The 22,010-nt window shown below is 37.3% G+C and overlaps 1 non-coding gene across 1 annotated transcript; it reads left to right on the top strand.

The window, feature by feature from the left end:
* The first annotated feature begins 21,164 nt into the window (after positions 1–21,164).
* On the top strand, positions 21,165–21,328 carry LOC113152987. The gene has a single exon (XR_003297957.1). It is a non-coding gene; the product is annotated as a U1 spliceosomal RNA (small nuclear RNA).
* The last annotated feature ends 682 nt before the right edge of the window (positions 21,329–22,010 follow it).

Here is a 22,010-nt window from a genome sequence, read left to right on the forward strand (position 1 = left end):
GGCTAATGGCTCCAGCAGCTCTCACACAGCGGTTGAGTGTTTACAACAGGAATCCCAGAGGGCCCACTAGCATTTGTTTGACTGTTTATCTTAATCAAAAGGTTAATATAGTGATATTCAAACAACAAAGGTGACAATTGACACACAAGTGCTTGAAAAACTGTAACACATAAAATGTATCGCACAGAAATTAATTCATCATTCACTGGTGATGATGCAACGCAGGTGATGTTTTCAATTGATTTGCTACAATTTTGTCTGTGCTAATGTGAAGCTTGGCATACGTTATACCGACACCAAAGACACTACTGAAGCTACAGCTGTTGGCAGCAGCTCCTCTAGTTTCAGTATCACTGCATATTACAAAAAAAGATGCACTTTGGGACCAGAGATGGGGAAAAATGATGCCTAGTGTAGTAATTTAGAGCCGTTTCTAATTTCATAAATAATTTTTCACAGCATGGAAAAAGGCAGGTTGTGTCATCAGTAAATTACTGTGAACAGATAAAAACATGCATTAAGTCTGTTGCTGACCTATAACTTCATCCATTGTTGTATATTTTTGTATTTGAGAAAAATAAATATATTACTTTTAAGATGTGTCTTTGTGTGTGTGTGTGTGTGTGTGATCCTAATTTAAAAAAGCTAAATATGACCCATTTAATTATGTGTCTATATTGGATGACTTTTATCTTTGGGTAAATTCAAATAGGATCCCTAAAATGATTGCAGCTGTGCTAAATCCAAGGCAATTTAAAACCAACACATCCACTACTACACACAGGCAGCTGGTTTAGGTAGGGCCTAACTTGGTCTGTCTTTTCAGCTGGCACTCCAGACTCTAATTTCAGTAGCTTTACTGTGTGAATGACACCCTTGATCCCACTTGAGCAGTGTCACAAACAAGCCAGTCTCTACTTCTTGCCCTTTATTGCCCTGTGTTCTCCTTTTTTATGTATTGTCTTGACAGTGTAAGAACTTATAGCACATACAGTACAATGGTTTATGCATGCCTTTACCGTTGCTTATTTGTTTAGCTGATGTTCAGTTTAGCAACATTAATGATTCTGTAAAGCTCTGCAGATAAATGTCTCCTTCTTTATCATAATTTTTACCTAATTACAACGAATAGCCATGTTTTGCATTGTGTTATTAGACCTGTAATTCATCTTCCGCCCATACTATCATCACCTGGTTGTTCACTTCAATCCACTACAGCTGTAAAAAAAACAGAAATATACTGTGGCATAATTCAGAGACTGCTTTTTAAGAGGAGCCATTTCATTAGGATTTCAATTCCCTTAGAGCCAAACAAATGAACTGCTTTCTCAGATATTAAATTAATTGTTAGGCTGGCTATGGGCTGCCATGCAGGGCGAGCTCTGCTGTCACAGTGAAAATGTAATTTATGCAGTGCAAATGAAGAGGAATTACCATGCCATGATTCGAACACCAAACACTCCAAAGAACATGTTGCGCTCACAGCAACCCCACTTTTTTGACGAATACCAAGTAGCCCATTGGAACATAATATATTCCCTACTATGTGGAAGCCATCTCCCTGTTTAATTTTTAATGTAAGTTTGTATCCAAATGTTTGGTTTCCAATTCATTTGGGAAGTTCTCTTGGTTTTGCCTTTTTGATAGAATTAAGTGAATTAGTGCTAAAATAGAAACATGTTTGATGAGGATGTTTATTTGGTAGATGTCACGGATAAAACGAATGCATTAGCATGTGTTAAGTGTCTATGGGCTTTTTCATATTTTTGTCTGTATTTCTCCATTGATGCAGCTCTTTTCCCTGTTGTTTGTTCTCCAAAAAACAATTATAAACACACCAATGAGTCACACCATTACACTGGGTACAACTAGTCTACCAAATGAAATGACAAAACACATTTTTGTCTGTGCCTTTTAGAACAACGCATAAAAATATTTTATAATCTGATCCCCCTGATCAACAGCAAAACATGATTTATATGCGTCTTTTAAAAAAATGCGTCTGGTTTATGATGTGACAACACAAACCATTCTCTAAACATGATGTTTCTGTACGACTAACTGCAATCACAATATTGATATTTAAAGAAACATTTCTATACCTATATCTGCTATTAATGCAAACAACAAGCCACAAATATGTTAATAAAGAACTAATTAATTCCATTATTGTATCAAGACAGTGGATGTCCTCAAATATCTGTCCTACAATATACAGTTTTCATTTTGACTTGATGTCTGACCTTGCAGTGCAAGATTAGGTTTTGTGACTACACCTTTTTTGATAGGATTCAGGCACTCACAGCACTTGATTAAAGTCAGGTAAAGCTTGTGGGCTAGTTTTTAAGTAAAACATAACTTCAAACACATCTTAAACATCTTGCTTTTCTTGCCTAAACTTAACCTGAAAGGGGACTCTGGGCTTTAACTTAGGTATGTGGTAGATTATATGCCTTTAGTCCATTTAAACCAACTCCATGCTGTTTGCTATTCAGTAATAATGTAGATGCATAGGAACATTATTTTTAGGTCAGACTTTGATAACAAATGGTTCATGTTAAGATGTCATGACAGTCATGAAACCTCCATAATCATGGTTTCAATAATAAACAGGTACGTTTTTGATATTTTGACCCTTTTTTTTTGTTGCATTCAAGTAAGAATGCATTAACAAATTTACTAATTCTGTATATTTTATTTGTTTTTTGTGAGATTTGACAAAATATTTTTGCTTAACCTTTAGTTTATTGGAGTATAAATTGTCTTTGTTCTGTTTGTTGCAATATGTTTCAGTGGCCACCCACTTGCTCACCAGATAGAAAAGCACACACCCAGATCGCAATGCCAACTTGATCAACACCACCTGCCATCTCCCTCCAAGAAGCAACACTTCATGACGAATTGCGTCAATACACACAAGCAAACGCAGCTGACTTCTTATAATGGAAACACTTGGGCTGCAGTAAAAGTCCTGCACTGCTGCACGTTTGCATCCATGCATCTCTTTGGAGAGGAAAAAAAATGACTCCCCAGGGGGTCCCATGAGGGACACGAGTGTCAAACAACACACTTAGAATGACTAATGGAGGATCAGGCCTGTAAATGCCTCCACTGACCTTTAGGTATTCATACACAATGTGCATAGCAAAGAAGGGGAACATCACGCCAGCATTAATTGCTCCAAAGCAGACATTATTCTTTCTATGTGTCAGTGAAAAAGGAGAAAAATCTGTAAAAAGTATCAGATGATAAATACAAAGGAGGAAGTAGTGGCAGGAGGAGAGGGTGTTATGGGGGAATTTTAATCTACAGTAAGGCTCTTTGTGGGTAACACCTCAAGACATGGGTGTTGGCTTGCTCTCAGTGTGACAAGGTCAGCTCTTGATTGGTGATGCCTGGCATTCTTAAAGATAGATGCTCTTGTTTTGTTAGTTCTTTTTCTTTTCCTAGGGGAACACCAAGCAGATGAAGCAGCCTATATAAATCCTGCATACAGACCTTTGTTTCTGCTCAACTACAGCGTTCTTCAAGCTGTCACAGGGGAACAGATTGACTCTGCATTACCTTTGATTCTCTGACTCTCTTGTCATTTCAAAGTCAGATCAAAACCAAGATGCTACATAAGAATGACAGTGATCTGCTTTGACCTATCAAAAGCTTCAAGAGCGATCACTGAAAAGGCCCAGTGCCACACACACTCAGTCATCCAGTTGACCCAGTTCTTCTACACTCTGGTGGCAAACACAATGACGGCGTAATTCATTCTGAAACTAAAATCCTTTCTTGATCGATGGAGCCATCAGCGGTCAAGATCATCGTTGCAACCTCTGATCCTGCCGCCTATAATGTTGCCAGTTTGTCCTGTGCTAATTGGCACTTTTCAGTCCATAAATCACCTAAAAAAAATCTCTAAGCAGCCTGACTCTCTGAGGTTTAGCTAGCTGCATTCAGAATGACCTAAACCTTCTCATTAGAAAGGAGCCTGACTTAAGTCATTGGAAAAGGAAGCTTAAGGGTCTAGACCATTAAATCTGCAGTAGAGATCATTGTCAGTTCCCATGTTACTTGCTGTTGTCATCCGATTCAGAGTTCAGGTAGAATCACAAACATAAACTGAGTGAGCTGATGGCACAGCGATGAAAACAAATCTCTGGCCATGAGCAGACGTTAAAGGGGGTTAATTTATAGTATGGTATACTGATGCAGCACACGGACATAATTCATTAGGTCAACATTATTGACATCCCTCAGCCTGTGAATATAAATGAAGAAGAGACAGTACAGACTGAAGAGTGCCTCAGCACAAAAGGGCGACACAGAGCCTTTAGAACCAATAAAACCAAAGCAATGCAAGGAACATCATTTCAAACTCCCTAATGGGAACAAAATTAGCATTGCCATATGAAAAATCTGACGCCGCCGTAAAACTACAAGAACTTTTTTATTAAACTTGCTTTCTGTGGAGGATCTCAGTTGTGCAAATGATCACTTCATTAGAACTGTAGTTTCTATTTTAATTGCCATCTTCCTACAATGACTTGAGACAATTTGCCCAGAGGGGACCTCTAAATGTGGGCTAAGCATTATTTCATTAGTTGTGATAATATTTCTTTAGCCACTGAAATTTATAGAAGCCAAGTCTCAACACAGTGGGACGAAATCAGTGGGTGGCAGCTCTTGCTGGTGGTGAAGGTAGTGTGGTGGTGACACGTTTCTTTTCATCGTAAATAATAAGCTCATTAAATGGCTGAAATGTTTTTAAAAGCTATTATCTGCCCCATTTCACTTTAATTAGGCAACTGTCTCGGAGACCTGCATGCACAGCTTACACAAGATTTACTTTTTTGTCAGACGACAACAGAATGTTGAGTGAAACTAATCCAACATAATGGTAATGCCAGTGATTTGACAGGTGAAATAAACTAGGGAATTAGTCTTCCTGAAGAAAATGCTTAAAGGCTGAGAGATATGATGTTTTGTGCCTGTGATGATGTTGCTGGTGAGATTTAAAGCAAATGTGTTTCTAATACGACAGATGTCAAAGAGGTTGAAGTGGGGGACAAAATTACACTGTAATTGCATACAACCTTGACTCCCTGAGAGAAAATTAAGAATGAAGAAATTAAAATAAAAGCACATTCATTTGCAGGCTGGGCAGTGGAATACAGTAATATTTCAAATAAATATTTCATTAGCAAACAGTCTATTTAAAACAATCTTGTACAATAATGCAGTCGACTTCCCAGAGAGAAGAAATAGGGGAAAAAAGAGACCTCCGGCCATTACTTGCCTAACTGTCTCAGAAATAGTCTTACAGCTGTGAGCTGAATGTAATTAAGTTGGGCCTAATACTTTTCATGTGGTAATTTGCCCAGTTGGAGAAAAGGTAGCCAGTGCTGATTGGTCGTTATGCTTCTCACCAGGGCTGAGGAATAGTCCTCCTAATGAGAGAGCTGCAGGGCCATGAAGTTTCAATCATAAAATATTAAATTCATATTAACAATTGGCGGAGTTGAGGCCAAGCCTATGCAGGTTATAGTTCAGTATAACAGGGCATTGAGGCCACAAAGTGTACAAAGCATAGGTATTAGAAGCCAAGGAATGGAAAAGTTTTCATTGTTGAATATCAGACTGTGACAAAGAAAGAAACTTCTCCAAATGGTAATTGTGGACAATGAAAATGCCCACATTCTGTTTCTTTAAGTGGTAGATGATACATTTTGCCTGTCAAAATTAAGAACATAATTCCAACCCTACTGCTTCCTATCACAAAGAGAATGCAGTCCTAACCCCCTCAAACACGGCTCCTTTGAAGAGCAGAAAGAATTAGAGGTGATAATAGCCCTTGATGACAGCTGATAGCTGACAAAAATGCATTCACTGAAAATATACAGTTAGAGGAGTTGAACTGGAAAAAGCTGCCAATGTTGAATTGTCCTTTGTTGTTCAGAGTAAAACAATGACTGACATTATGCTGGTAACTGATGTTCACTTGCCACAACAGAATGAATGCTTTGTAAAGCACAGTAAAGGGATTTTGGTTAATTAATAATAGAAAAAAGACAACTCATATCTTATGCCCACAGTAAATTATATAAAGTAGAGCCTGAGGAGGTGAGGAAAAACAGTGACAATGATGCAAAGGAAAAAACAAAAACATGTTCTTTGTTCTATTGATACTAAGTGGGCCTCACGCACAGGGCACAGCCATGCTATTATGTCACTACTTTGGCAGCTTAAGTGAATTATATGTTTTAGTCTGCATTCACAGTGCTTTAAATGAACTCTCCAGTGACAAATCTAAAAATGTTGGGTACTGGGAATCAGACTAGAACAGCACTTACATTACCAGTACAGAGGACATCACTAGAATGTTCAATGTCCTTTATGTTGAAGTCCTTATTTTTCCATGCCGGGAAATGTGGAACATAACACATTGAGCATCACTGTTGATATGTACTGGATTAATTCACTGATCAGAATCAGCATTTAATTCAGCATTTAATAGTGTAAAGCATAAATTAATGTGATCTGGAATAAAATGTGAAACACTGGGTGTGTGCAGGAAGGTCCCATCTCTCTTGTGCCAGTAGAAGTATTTCTTTCATCATTCTTGGTGTAGAAAAAATAATTTCCCACCAATAATCCGTTCTAAACAGCGTCGTGGCTGTAGTCTTTGCTCTCTTAAAAACTTTACTGTTAAGTTGTCTAGGTCATATTTCTCTGTAACTCATGATTTGCGCATGAACTCACCTGTTTAGTCGAGCTGAGACGTTTATGCTGTGAATGAGAGGGTAAACGAAGGAGTATGTTAAATAAGTCTGTGACATATTGTTGAGGAAAAACTGTGTTCCAAGGTTGGATTTTTAGTTATTAGCAATGTTAAACATCTAAATGGGATTTTGAACTGTTATGGGATTTGAAGGTGTCCTGTTGGTGTCTAGGCCAACTCATACATTCTGTGTGTCCGTATGCCTGACATACATTACTTCACCACCCCAGTCTGCAAAGGTCGGGACGAGCATGTGCACGCAGCCCAGAAATTTGTGTTCGTATCAACTGTGTGCAACCCTAGTGCTGCACAATCAACAACCAGAAAAGTAAACCAGCTGCTGACTTCATACGTCAAAGATGGTCTCAACACAAGTTACCTGGCTGCTGTAATTCCTTCACTCCTAAATATTGTTTGCTCGAATACGACTAACTGGCTGGGTTGCATTTTGTTTTATTCAAAAACCTAAACGTAAGCAGATTTAAATAAAACAGCTCACGCAACCATACTTATATTTCATCTGCTGCAGTCCACATAATGAGGACATTCAATTACACAGAGCCAACCAGAGGAAATGATTAAAAATGGTTACAGAGGAGCAGAGACAGGGGAATTAACTAAAAGTCTTTAATTACACGTGGTAGACATTAATCACACTGAGAGATGAGGTTCATTTTCCGCTCATCTTAATCTTCATCATTGAGGAGATGGCGAAGAAGACTCCTGACTGGGTCCAGATGCACATTGTCCAGCACATTCATATGGTGCTGTCCTTTCACCAGTGATCAGAAGACAGGCTGTGAATATATCCCAGAATGAATCCTTTATCCCAGGGAAATACAGTCCAGTGTTGTATTTCTTTCGTCTCAGTAGAAACAAAATTACTATGATGTGACATATTGACAATAATGCAGTAACACAATAAGTATTCCACTGGACTTCTTTTTTTGATTTAGCCTCTTTGCTCCAAAAAAAGTGTATATTTACTGCTGGTAAGCTTTTATTGCTGGCTTCACCTTCAAAAAAAAAAAAAAATATATATATATATATATAAATAAACAGTGCAAACTTATGTCTTTGCCTGATTATTTCCTAGGTTAATAATATATTTTTTCAGCATGACGAATGACCTGCATTTGAAAAGCATTATTTCTTTTTTTTCCCATACTTGCAAAGGCTCCATGTTGTGATACCAAAGCATAACTGATATTTACTGTATGTGGGTTCTGTGGAGCCAGCACTATGCTATATGTCATGGTCAGGTTTCTTTCAAGTTTGATTGTTACAAGCAAATCATAATAAACTTGTCCCCTAATCAGGAAGTTTACATGTGACAAGAACTTGTATGTATAGTACATATCTAAAACATAAAGATCGAAATACACTAAGTCTACTGCTGTTTCACATTTATGAACGTCACATGTATGTAATGCATTAACTAAAAATAGAATAAAGACAATGTGTAACTTCTCGGGCAGAGCAACATGCAAACAAATGCAAATTAAGCATTTGTCTTCATGTTATAATTTTACCTACTGTATTTTACTTACTGTAGACTCATGAACACAGATGTTAGCCAGTTCAAATGATGCCTTTAAATGTTTGGCTGTCTCTCTGGGTTTCTTCTTTACCTCAGTGTTTGTTATGCTCTAGTCATTTTAACTGGCCGCCCAGTCTTAGTAGAGTACCAAACTCAAAAAGTTAGTAGTTTTTGTCAAAGTAGCTCTAGTCCTCACTTCCAAACTAATTAGTTTGGAGGTAGGTCATTATTCAAAGTGTTCACATACTTTTTAAACTCACACTGTGAGGTTTTTATGGTTGTTCTCAATATGAAATATACATGAAAGATCAGAATTTGCTTTGTGTTATTGTTTTAGGCACATAATATTTGGTAATACTCTTGATTTAGATGGAGATCAGATCACATTTTATGACAAATAATGTAGAAAACCATGAAATTCCATTGCCAGTCCAATTCTTCCACTGTATTTTAAAATGTATTTTTCCATCACTCCCTATGCAACACAAACTGCAGAGAATAACAAATAGTGAAGGCTAGTGTATTGCTGGCATTGACAGCAGCAGCACTCGTTACTGTCCTCCTTGGTATTTGATACCTCTTGCAGCATAATAGTCAAGGTGCAATAAAATGGTGAGCCCTATAAATATGATTAACTCACCACATACTGTAAACCCAGTCAGGGTTAGTGATAGGATTTATGTGTGATGTTATACAGCAAACACTATGCTCAGTACAGCTAACTAGACTGCTGCTGAGCAACATTACATTTAGTGTTGACCACTCCACATTACTGGCTTAAAAGTGAACGCTAAAAACTTTGAAAAGGTGGTGTTTCATACAGGCTATTATGTTAAAGTGTTTTATATTTCACAGCTGATGCTGCTATTGGGATTCTTCTCTAACTGTGAATGATCTATTTGAAGTAAATGCTATTTAAATGTCCTTGTTCTTTCTTAGGGTACCAATCACCCTTGGGTGATTAATATACCCAGGTACAATCTATTTAAGCACATAGGAAATTAATTCACTTATGGATTTGGGAAATATCAGTGGTATACCCAGTCTAACCATGAAGCCTATAGAGACACTATATGTGGCTTTATAGAGTCTAATGTAAAAACACATATGTACTGTAAAATAATCATTGCTAAGCTGTCAAGAGTTTCAAAGGTAGGCGATTATCTATTGATTTGGTGTCTGTAAGTAAAAGAAAAATATTTTTTACTTGCATAAAACTACAATATAAAACTTGCAGCAGTGAAGGAGAACTGAACTTGTGCATCTGTCATGGCATAGAAATGCAGTGAATGGTCAGACTCACCATTTACTTTACCATGTCTGTTTCAACTTAACAGTGATCTTCTGCCTTTTAGGTGCATAAGTCCTGACCCACCTCACTATTTGATTGTACACAGTAATAGTACAAGAGATCCTGAAATGTGTGATGTAGATTAGGATATTGCTGATCAATGGCCCTGATTGACTTGTGCTTATTGATTGAAACAGGGTTGAATTGCATTGAGTGTGGTATGCAGCACATGGCACACCATTTTGTCGAGTTTTGTTTTGTTTTGTTTTTTATAAAAGTATTCTTTAATTGTATACATTTAAAAATTTGCCCTTCAAAAATTATAATTGTCATTTACATGCTGGCAGACATATTCCACAAAATACGATGGTTAAGTTTCAACATAAGAAACAGTGAGTACAAAACAAAGAGAAAAGACAACACATGCACATGAAGCACAAACTGGTTAGTTTAGATTTTCATTTTTTTTCCTCCAGCCAGTCACATTCACTTTGTGCCTTTGTGCTTTAAGTCTAATTGAAGCTCAAAAAGGAAAAGGAAGAGATTGAATTGCAGATTGAATTGCACCCCAAGGTCATTTAAGCATTGAAGAGATGCACAACTTCAACAAAACTGCTGCCTATGGGCACTAGATATTCTCATTCTTCTCTCAAAAGCAATTATGAAATCCACTGATGTAGTTTTGATTATTTCCCTGTGTACTTGGCTGTTTTATTGACCATGTGTTATTAAATGCTGAGCTTAAATAACATTTGTCTAAGCTGTATACTCTATAACAGTTCACTGTGACGCATGATATGACTTTCTATAATGTATGGTGGAAATATGGTTTTACTTCTAAAAGTCAATCGTACATGGACAAATAAAGTGTGATATAGTTTATAAAATTAAAACAAGATCTTGACTTCTCTCTTTAACTCCTGAGGTTCACTACAGATGCAGTAATCAGAGTGTTATAAAAAGTTGTTTCATGTCTTAAGAAGTTGGACAGTAATAACTTCTGGATATATGGATGTAATAATAAGAAACTAGTAAAAATTGGCTTAACAGGAAATGGATTAAATTTTGATTTGATAACGAGAGCATTAATGGCATAATCATATCATATAAAATCAACTAAAACGGGTATTCTGAAGACCCTGTAAGTCAGACTGACCTTTTGCCCAGTCGCCTCTTATATTTAATGTTACAGTACAATAGTTATAATGCAAAACCAGACTTGTAGGTGTTTAATTTGTTATGTCTTTGTTAATTATTATATAAGTATTTAATTAATGTTAGGAATGTGGTCTTAAAAAAAAATAAATAAGAAAAAACTGATAAATGACAAGACAGTAGAACCTGTATCAGCCTAATGCACACTCAACTGAAATCTATGCTTAACCTCTACCACAGGTCTTTGCTGTTGCCTAAACATAACCAAGCAAGACTAAGGATGAGTGCCCCAGGTTGTCTCTGAGCACCCATGGTGTATCCAGGCACCATTCATGCAATTTATCTTAATTCTTGCTGATTTTATGTCTTCTGGGTGCTGTGGGCATGCACAGAATTCAGATTACATCTCTCTGGCCTCTATTCCCTGTGGTTAATTGTTAGTATATGGCAAATTAGGATGCACTGGGGTTAGTTGGAGTGGATATATACACTGGATTCTTCCACAGAAGACTAACATTTAATTTTGCTGTGACAATTTTACAGTGTGAACTGTGTGGGTTTTTTGTTTGTTTGTTTTATTATTGCAACAATGAGGACAAAGGCCCTTTATTGTAATTTAACATACACTGCCCATCCAAAAAAGTCACCACACCAATGTTCAGTAATTCTGTTTTCAGTCTCTTATTCAACCTGTCCCTGCCAGGTGGATTCTAGCCTGCCAGTGTAAATCATGGTGAGTCCATGGGACAGCTCCAGAATCAGCACTCTGGACAGCACTTGTGACAGCCTCAGCACAACTACTGTAAGTAAAAAATACAATTCATCAAAAGTACACAGTACAACTCTCCACAGACAATATATAAATGCTTCCAATGACTGAACGTGCTGCATTTTTTAATTGTTGCCCATGCATTGGGCATGAATGCATGGCTAAGATGGTGGAAATGAAAATGAGTCCCATTCTTTCAAGTAATGACCATGCAAAACTACAGCCTGACTAACTCTACAGTAAGAGATATAATCACGACATCTTATTATCAGCTATTTATCATGATGATATAAACAGGATTTGCTGATAAGGCATACTTACAAGTTTCAAATCCCATTAAAATGAAATCTGAAAACTTAGAAAAAAAGAAAAAGCATTCATTTACAACATAGAAAGATATGTAAAGCATGGATTATTAGGGCTGTTACTGCCTCTCTATTAAACTTATCATTCTTATCAAAACACAAATCACAAAAACAAGATCCATAAATGCATAAATATAATATATATTGTGGCTTCTACTCCTCTAAACCAACAGCACAGGGCAGGATGCCCATCAAGCTTTAATAAGGAAAGGGTTTGTTCTGGATTGTTCTGTTGACGAGATAAAAAATGAGCTTTATGTTCAAATTACAGTGGATTATTTCCAGATGGAAACATTTTCCAAAAAAAAACAAATGGTAAAAAGCAAACGTACAGCCCATTTCACATAATGATGGCTTAGCCTCATTTTCCGAATTTGTAGATCTTCAATTGTAAACTGCTTTATGGAATACACAGTTGTCTGTTGTCTTTGTTCCTTCGTGCCTAAATGACTGCACACTAAAACAATACAGTATAGTAATGGCTCTGTTTAATTATTTTGTCTTGTTATAAGTCATTTTATGTATGTACAAAAAATCTGATATTTTGAAATGTTGTCTAATAGTATATGTCTCAAGTTTTAGTGTGCCTTGTTTATGCATTGTTCGTGTGTTATTTATTCAGTCTTTCATAAGGTTTATGTGTTATTCATTTACATTTGCAGCAGTACGCTCTGTTTCAGAGCCTTCCACATCCTGCCAAGAATAACATTCTGATGTGAAAATACAGAATCCTTTTGCTTTTGGCCTAAAATATAAGATAATGAGTCAAAATCTGCCTTCAAAACCCATGAGTCACAACCAGCACACCATAAATTTGTCACAAAGATTTATGGGATAGCCTCAATAAGCAAGGCAAAGGGATTTATTTATTTAGCACATTTCTACACAAAGGCAGTTGAAAAATTTTTTACACGAGTAATAAAGAATATTAAATAAAAAAGTACATCACAAAACATAAAATAAAACATGTTGAAAAGGATGAGATAAATTCAAGAGAAAGTTCGACTATGGAAGCACCGAAGACTGCAGAATGTGGATAAGAGTAATGGGAGTTCTCAGCCCCCTGTGACTGACCGAATCTATTGTCTCCACATCGGCACAGCAACTGTGATGGCACACCACAGAGGGTTTTGGGATGGGGGGGGGGGGTGTTTCTAAGCTCATATCCAGCAGCTGTCTGACCTAACTGAGCCACATTTTGCACCACAGCAGGAGAGCAGTAGCATATATTTTCGTCCTTTCCAAGCTTGTTTTGGTAAGGAATAGGAGCAACCGTGCCCTTTACCTAACAACATTCATTAGTGGAGCGCTGAGAGCTGAGTTGAGAATAATGGTATGCAGTTGAACAAAAATAAAAACATGTTGATACTCTAACACTGGTGAGCACCAGCCCAATTTAAAATCCAGTTCCAAACAGCTGCTCATTTTTCAGTTCCTAATTTAAACACACATTTGAGCAGTAAAACTGCAATCTTTTTGCAAATACTGCAACATATGCAGAAGAATTTAACTGGGTTCTGTTCTAACAACAGCCCTGCCTCTTAGAAATTACATTCATGTAACAGCTTTCCCAATTATGTTGTGGTGCAGTGTAATTGCTGAATCCATTTCCTTAAAGTTTTGTATGACAACATTTCTTATTCATTTTCATTTCCTGTACAAACTGGTCGTGTATATGATGCAGTCATCTAAATAGTGCAAATCCAATATCTGGTAGTTTTGGACTTTTCTCTTTTGGAAAATATCTGCCTAGTGGTTAAGTTCTCCACTATGTTCAAAAACTTGTCCCTAACGCTTCTATTTGGTGCAGAGCCAAATGGTGTTTCAGAGCTTGTTCCATGAAAACAGCTGTTTGCTGTGGCCAAAAACTAAACTTTGAGAGCTGTGAGAGTGAACAACAACCCTCACAATGTTGCTGTTGTGGGACCAACCACTTATCAGTGAGCTCAATCTGAATATAAAGTAGATGAAAGCAGCAGATTCAGTTGATGGTTTTCTGTGGGGCATCACTACAAGCAAACCGCTTCACATTGATTGTGTTTACATGCACTTAACAAACTGGTTACTGTAAATCTGCATTTATAGAACATACAGCAGATGACCCTGACCAAGCATGGCTCAAAGATTGTAATTGTATAGCGACGGCACAGTCTACTTCATGATGGGCCCGTTTTGGGTTTCAAGGTAAAACAAGGTTCGAAAAAGTTTAGATTGCAAAACCACTGAAATTTTCCATCATATCGTTCCTGCGGTATCAGCTGATTTTTGTGACTCTAACACTGAAATTGCGGTCTCCCTTAAGTTGTGTGCAGCATGCAGGAGGAGAACCACTCCCCCTCTGGTTGTTGCGACTGGTTAGCTGTGCATAATGGCCGAAGGAGGTGAACCCTGCTCTTTTGTCCCTGTCAAAAAAACATAGACTTGGCTGTATGAGAATTTTTGGGGTACCAAAAAAGCACATTACCATGGCTTGGAGGAGAAAGGTGATCCAACACCCTTGACATTCTTGTTGAATGAGTGGCTGCCAGAGAAGGCAATACTTTTAATATAATTTCACAGCTATGGCAGCACCATCCATCACTCGTCACCAAATTCTAAGAAATTCTGTTTTGAAATTAACGTTTGCAACCAACTGCGAGAATTGTTTTGTTCAGCCTTGGTTAAATAAATACTATACAACTTGTTACCGAGGTAGATAGCATAGCTAATTAACTAGCTAACATCGACCAGTTTCTCCCAGCGTTACTTACCAGAGCACAGATGAGCAAATTTTCACTGACATTTGGACTTCTTATCTAGTGCTATAATTAATTTTAATTTTAAAATTATGCTGATGTTACTAAATTTAATTTTAAATTTTTATCAATGCAGATTGTATTTTTGCAAAAATACAGATAAAATGATATATATATATACAAATGATTCAACATGTCTAGAATGAATAGGGCTTCAGCTGATGTGCAACAGTGACTGCTAATTAAAAGCTGTATTTAGAGAAACACTGTAAAACTGCTCAGACAGTTTTTCAATTAATATCTGCTGCTTTTGCTGTAACACCTTCAAATATATCAATGTCAGCACAAAAAGTAGTAGTGGTAGAGGTAGTAGTGGTAGTAGTTTTTGTCTAGAGCTACTTTGAGTTTTTGTCACTCGAAGTAGCTCTAGTTCACACCTCCAAACTAATTTTCTTAACTTCTGCAAACACCAATTAGCTGAGGTCATTATTCAAAGGGTTCACATACTTTTTGCACTTGCACTGAGAGAAAACCATGAAATTTTAAAAGGTTCACATACTTTTTCTTGCCACTGTATGCTTACATTTTTTTCTGTTGTCTTTTTGAGTATTAGTAAAATGAGATACCGTTCCTACACAATTAATCTGGTGTGGAGGAGGTTTAATTTGTGTACCATAAGCTCACACCTTGAATGACAATAGACTGAATGAGTGGGGCAGAGCGAGCAGGGCAACATGAGAAAATTTGCACTTGCTCAGTAATTAATGTCCTGCTGAGATACAAAGCTAATTACTTTGTAACAATCCAAGATTTTACATGAGTTTCACACTCCTGCAGTAGAGAGCTAATTTAATATACAATAGATAGGAAATTAAAGGTCAGACAGGCTTCCTTTTATAATTCATTTTAGTCAGCCTTGATTTAATAACTGACTTCAGGACCTTTTACCATTACAATTTAAAGAATAACCAATGTGTTTTACTTACAGATTAATACAAACAAACACAATTAGTGCTTGTTCTGTTACCTTGTTTTCAGTGAAAAGGTTACTGAACTACTGGTAGAATAAACACCAGTAAAAAAGAAACAGAGGCTTTATTGTTTCCATTAATCCAGATTGTCATCCTTCCAAGATGTTTTGAGAAATTGGATTAAAATTCCGACTTTCATTGAAAGTATGAAGTGAATATTCTAGGTACTTATCAAGCTTAATATTTTGACAGTGATGCTTACCAATGAGATTATTAAGTTTAATATAAATTGATAATATAGAAGAATTAAATCCCTTCTCCATTATTTATTATTCCACCGCAATGCTAAAACCTTGACAGGAGCTAAAGGAGTCTCGGATATTCAGAGCTTGCTGTCTGTGCATTTTACATGCTAATTGTCTTGTAGACGTAGCGTTCATGGCTGAGAGGAAACATGAGTCATTTATAAATAGATATAATTATAAAGAAGGTGCTGCACTGCAAAATCTTTGTCCCTGCAACACAAGCACACAAGTTGCTTTTCATAGATATGTCTCAAATGCAATAAGTCCCATGATGCACACAAGAACGGTTGACCTGTCGATTAATCATCAGCATAGAAAACAGCAGGAGCTCAGGGACTGCAATGTTATAGATATCAGTCTATAAATCTAACAAAGACCTATAACTGGGGGGCACTGAGGGAAAGCACATAAGATAAATGCTGGAGTCTCTCTCATCCTGTTCACATAAACACTGTGGTGGGATAAATTAATTGTAGCAGCTAGCAACATTTGAAAGAAAGTGAAAGAATAAAGGAGGAGCTCATTATGGGTTCTTACTGAAGGACATGTTTACTGTGAAACACACACATACATACGAGGGCAAACTGCTGTGTGTTTAAAACTAGCATTAATGGGCTATTGTTTAAAACTGCAACCTGTGAGGAAGAATCTTCAGGGAAGAAATGTTTGAACAAAAACCACACATATTGATTGACCTATTGTTGACAATAGCTGCACCAAACTTTAATCACCACCCATTTAATTACAATAGCTACAGTATTCGATGCAGTGTCCCTCAAATAGAATGAGGACAGGCTCCTTTGAGTTTCCATGTCTTCCATTGGTGATGCTGTTAACTAGCTGGCTTTTATCTTATATATTTATACATACACATAGCAACCATTTGTCAGAATACTGTAGTAGTCAGTTGTGTACTGTAAGTCATGGCAACTTGTGCAAGACATCAAGCTGGGTCTGTCTTTGATCCTACAGCTTGTCACATTGCATTCAGGTCTGGTACAGCGAATGGAAGTGTCCCGCAAGGCATGTCTCATGATGTTACAGCAGAGAAAAGCCGCTTGCTGCTCTCTTTGATGAATCCCACCAAGGTAAAAGTTTGACATGCCAGTTTACTGCCCCACAATGCAATAAAAAAAAAATAATAATAACTTTTGTCGGAGTTTTAGACAAGTTACTTGTCGGTGGTGGAAAATGTGTTCGTGCACAGGAGACCAAAGTGAGGTGATGAAGTGAAAGTGCCACCACTATCAGAGGTCACACATTTATAATGAACATATGTTCTGTATCTGCACAATTCTTGTAAGGTGCTGGTGTAAACACTTTTCCTGTCAGATGGTCCCTGTGCTGTAGGGAAGTGGTGGGAGGTGAGAATCCCTGTTGCTGAAGTTAACCACCTCTCACTTTAAAGTTTCAAGTTCTTTGATTTAGGGTACACGAGCATTGCTCAAATGACCACATTTATTGGGAAAGGCAGACTAATAAATGTTGCACTTTCCTGTATGCTACATATATAAACTTTAATTTCTTCATCATTAGCTCTTTTTTCAAAAGATACCTGATAACAAGTACACAGTCGTACATAATCATAGTCTAGTGCTGGCTGTGGTCTGTGCACCTGTGGTGACATCATGTGTTGGTCACAAGGTCACGCCATTGTTACTGTAAAAGCGTCACAAAGCAGTAAGAATGTGATGTGATGTTTGCCAGCATCCACTCTGCAGCTGATCCATCCAAAGACTTCCAACTCTGAGAAAATGCTTTGAAGCGTACATATTTGCACTTGATGCTTCATATGAATGTGTGGATAAGTTGTATCGACAGTGACTTAGGCGTTTTGGTTAGTGGAAGAGCAGGCAGCTGGAACACTGGCTGTGCCCCAGTACTCACACTTACAGTGTTTGCAGACAGTCAAGTGCGTTCTCCGGTAACTGCTGAGAGTGTCTGTTAAAATAGCAGCCATGTGGATGTTGGTGCCATCTGGTCAATCAGGCAAATACAAGTCTCAGCTGATCTCTGATTCTTCGTTGGTTTTATTTCATGTCCGTACAAGGAACAAATAAATATGCTTCATGACCTTTCTAATTAGAAACAAAAACAGATGGCAAATCAGGTGGTTAAAGTGAGTAATTAACCAACAAATTCAAACAAGATGTTTAGAAATACTAACCCCATTTTCAGAAAAGTTGAGGCTTTTTTTTTCTAAAATAAAAACTAATTCTCTGACTTATAATTTTTAATGTGAGACAGACCAGGACAACAGGCTGTCCAGCCAATCACATGCACTCTGTTTCTACAAAGCGAAGCTGTTGTAGCATGTGCAGAAATATCCACACACCTGAGAAAAAAAAAAAAAATACAATATAGCTTTCTGTGTCCATTGTACCTTTTTATATATATGCAAGTCACCCACGCCAGAGAACTGATGACCGTTTATCCAGAATACAACTCACATACTTCAATTAACCTTCAAACCGTGGCCATTTAGCAACTGTAAACATTGTACTGTACATTTGCCATTTCTGTGGTGTCAAGTAGTGACACCTAATGACCTACAAAGCATCAGTATTTGATGCTGTAGATAAGACTGTTAGCCAGACCAACACGTCAGGGTTATGACCTCTAGATTCAAGATTCAAAGAACTTTATTAATCTCAGGGGGAAATTTCTTTTGCCTTGTTACAGATGTCTCCGCTCAAATAGAAAGAGAACATATCTGCATCTAGTGGCTTTGATACATAAGGCAGGGACTACCAGCCTGTTCTCACTCCAAAGACATCATATGCTGATTGATCCTTAGCAGCAGTCTAAGATGTACAGGTATTTTACTGTGTGTTGTAACAAAACCAGTCCAGGAAGTACTTATCTTTTAACTTAACCTGAAGTTTCTGTGTCTCACTCCAAGCTTGTTGTCTGTGCACATATATTCATTCAAACCATGAAGTTTCCACCTTGTAACTGATGATTTTGACAAAAGGTCCGACAAGCAGCTCTCATCATTCCCAAGGTGTCAAGGAGTGAAGCCCATGGTGCATCAATTGGTCAATTAGTGACTGACTAATTGAGTCGTGGCCATTGAGACTAAGTGAGAAGCATCATGGTGTGATTCGGTGGAATGAGAATGCGCTGGCAATACATATCAGAGAACACAAAGAAAACATGTTTGGTGGGTAAATAGATTACCAAAACATTGAACTTTTAGATTTGGTTAGAAGAATTAGAATTAGAGAAGAGAGATGGGTATGACATTCAGGTAAGGTCTTCAACCAGACTCAAACTGTGGATGCTGCAGTTACATGGCATGTGCTGTAACTATTCAGCTACCAGAACACTTAATGAAACATCAGTCTTGAACACCGGAGTGTGTTTAAAGTAAACATTTAAAGTAATCATCAGACATACTTTCAAGCATGTGAGCTTGTTCATGCAGATTCCTTAGACACTTTTGCCTTGTACATGTTTTGGCTAAAGTAGCTGTTAAGACAGACTGCAGTGAGTGTAATCAAATGTTCAGCGAAGTTTTTTATATTTTAAAGCCCTACAGTAGTAACCAACACAAAAATAGAGCCCATTATCCTATGAAATTTAGCAGATGGGAGAGAGCATGGGTAATTTAGACACACAGCTCTTTCAGTACTTATTAAATCTTCTACAGGATGTTTAAATGAAGCAATGTCTGGCAATTGGCTGGTTTGGTTTGAAACCACAAACCTGAAATAATTACACATTCTATATATTTTGATATGCACCCATTAAAATATACTATTGGTTAAATATCAACAGCAAAGCATCATGTTTGAAAGCATACTAAGAACTAGACACACTGTATGTCTATTAATTTTTATTATTAAATTTCTTTTTTCACTCTCTAATAGCTTTTTTTAATGAGCTTTGCACTGGTGCCTAAATCAAAGAAGTGAATGAATAGCAAATTGCAGTAGTCCTCAGTGGCAGCACTCCCTCGGAACGTGCAGAAACCTTTCACTGATAATCAAAGTATTGGATAAGGTAATTGCTGTTTTAGCTGCTACTTCCCACTGAGTTCCTAATTATTTATCCAGCTTGTGAGCAGCTGAACTTTAACATTGGATATCTATCATGTGTCTTGTTCTTTAAAGATGGACAAAGATTATAGGGTAAGCTGTTGTGTTGTGAAATCATAATTGCAATTACCGAACATTCTTCCTGGTGAAGTCTACGCTGATCATGACCGCACAAGCAAGAAAAGGGTTAAAGGATAAAAAGGTCTCAGCCTTTTGGTTTGGCTTGGAAAGTGTGGTGCAATAGGAGACTTTTTTTTCCTACCTAAATAAAGTCCTCATCCTCTGACATATGATGGCTCATTAAAGTGGTCTAAAGATGCAGCTTTATGGCCTGAGGCATGCTCAGGAAGTGAGGGATTCACTGGCTTGTATATGTATCAGCATTCACAACACAGTTGTTAAATGTAGCACAAGCTGAGCATATTCTTTTTACAGAGAATATGCAAACATGAGAAATTTGATACTAAACAACAATACAGTAATTGGAAGATTTCCGTGTTGAAAGATCACTTTAGCTACAAAATAATGTTCAACTCATGAAGAAAGATTAAATTTTTGTCTATGGGGTTCCATCATTCATCATTTCCCTTTATGAAAACATGAACACCTTACTGCATGACACATGATGACATGATTTCAAGCATCCTAATTGTTTTATCAACTAATTAATAAGCTTATACGACTGTAATTATTATAACTTCATGGGACTAATTTCTTCATCAAACCTATTAAATTGCATAATCAGACTAATAGGGTGTGAATGGGGGAGTCACTATGCATTAGTTTTCACAGAGCTGTGTCATTTTCTTTTGGAGGAAGCCACTGTGTGCTCTCAGTTGTCCTGTTAAAGTACAGCAGAAAGCAGTGGCAATGGGTGCAGCATAATGAGTAATATAAACCATTCTGTATGGACATATTTACAGTACTGTAGTCAGTGCCTGTAGTAATTAGTGCAGATGGTATAGAGATCATAAACAAACCGGGCACCACAAAAGTCAACACATCAAGCTAAGAGCTGGCTGGGGATTTCTGCTATAGTTAACAAATAATTAGGTTTTCACAAATTTCTGCATGCAGCATTGCTTTTATATACAGTCCCCTCCAATATGGAAACAACAAGGCCAATTTATTTGTTTGCTGTACAGTGAAGATAAAATTTCATTGTGAAATGCTTTATGACCTAACGTGTGATGATGTAAATAAGAGTTTGCAGTGAAACCGGTATTTACCTGGAAGGGAAGATACTGTGATTAAGAAGGTGTTCACCCAGGACGAAGCTCAGCCATCACGCTCCGGCTGTGCTGACCCCTGCGAATTCCCCAAATGAACGGAATCTCGACTGGATAATTTTCTGCTAGTAGAGGCTGCGTTCGCTCTCTCCCCTGATAGTCTGGTGTGTCAGTAGCTCAGTTGGTAGAATAGTCATCTACAAGCCCAGAGTTACTGGTTTGATTCCCAGTTCCGTCAATGAGTCTTGGACAAGACTCTGAAAGCCTGTAGTAGCTGTACTGTGTACTGTGGCAGCTGTTCAACATCAATTTTCCCAAGGGGATCAATAAATTATGTCATCATCATCATAATAAAAGTAAACTGTAATCTACATGTTGAGTCACGGTACCGCCTCCTTGACACACTGGATCATTCCCCCTCACTTGTCAGATACAGTATCACACCCAGTCATTATATTATTCTAAGTATGTTTTAACACAGCACTTTGTTTACATGAAGTGTGAATTGCATAAAAAAACAAGGCAAATAGTCAAATAGCCTCAATTTCTAGTACTATTTCTTTATATATGTAGTATCAGATTATGTTATTTTGTCTGCTTCTCACCAAATATTCTATTATATTTATTTAGACTTTCCAGAAGATGTAGCATTCAAATGCATTTGCAGATAAGCTCGCTCTTGTACCTGGAGGAGTTTCAACCTATTTCTATCCCACAGCATCAGATAAGTGATGCACCTAGTGAAACCCTTTGGCATATAATACCAATGCTGAATGTACTTGTTTGCTTCAGTATGAGACAATGGTGCTGTTTATGTACATTTACAGTAGCCAGGTTG

The sequence above is a fragment of the Anabas testudineus genome, chromosome 4, assembly GCF_900324465.2.
Source record: "Anabas testudineus chromosome 4, fAnaTes1.2, whole genome shotgun sequence".
Taxonomy (NCBI): Eukaryota; Metazoa; Chordata; class Actinopteri; order Anabantiformes; family Anabantidae; genus Anabas; species Anabas testudineus.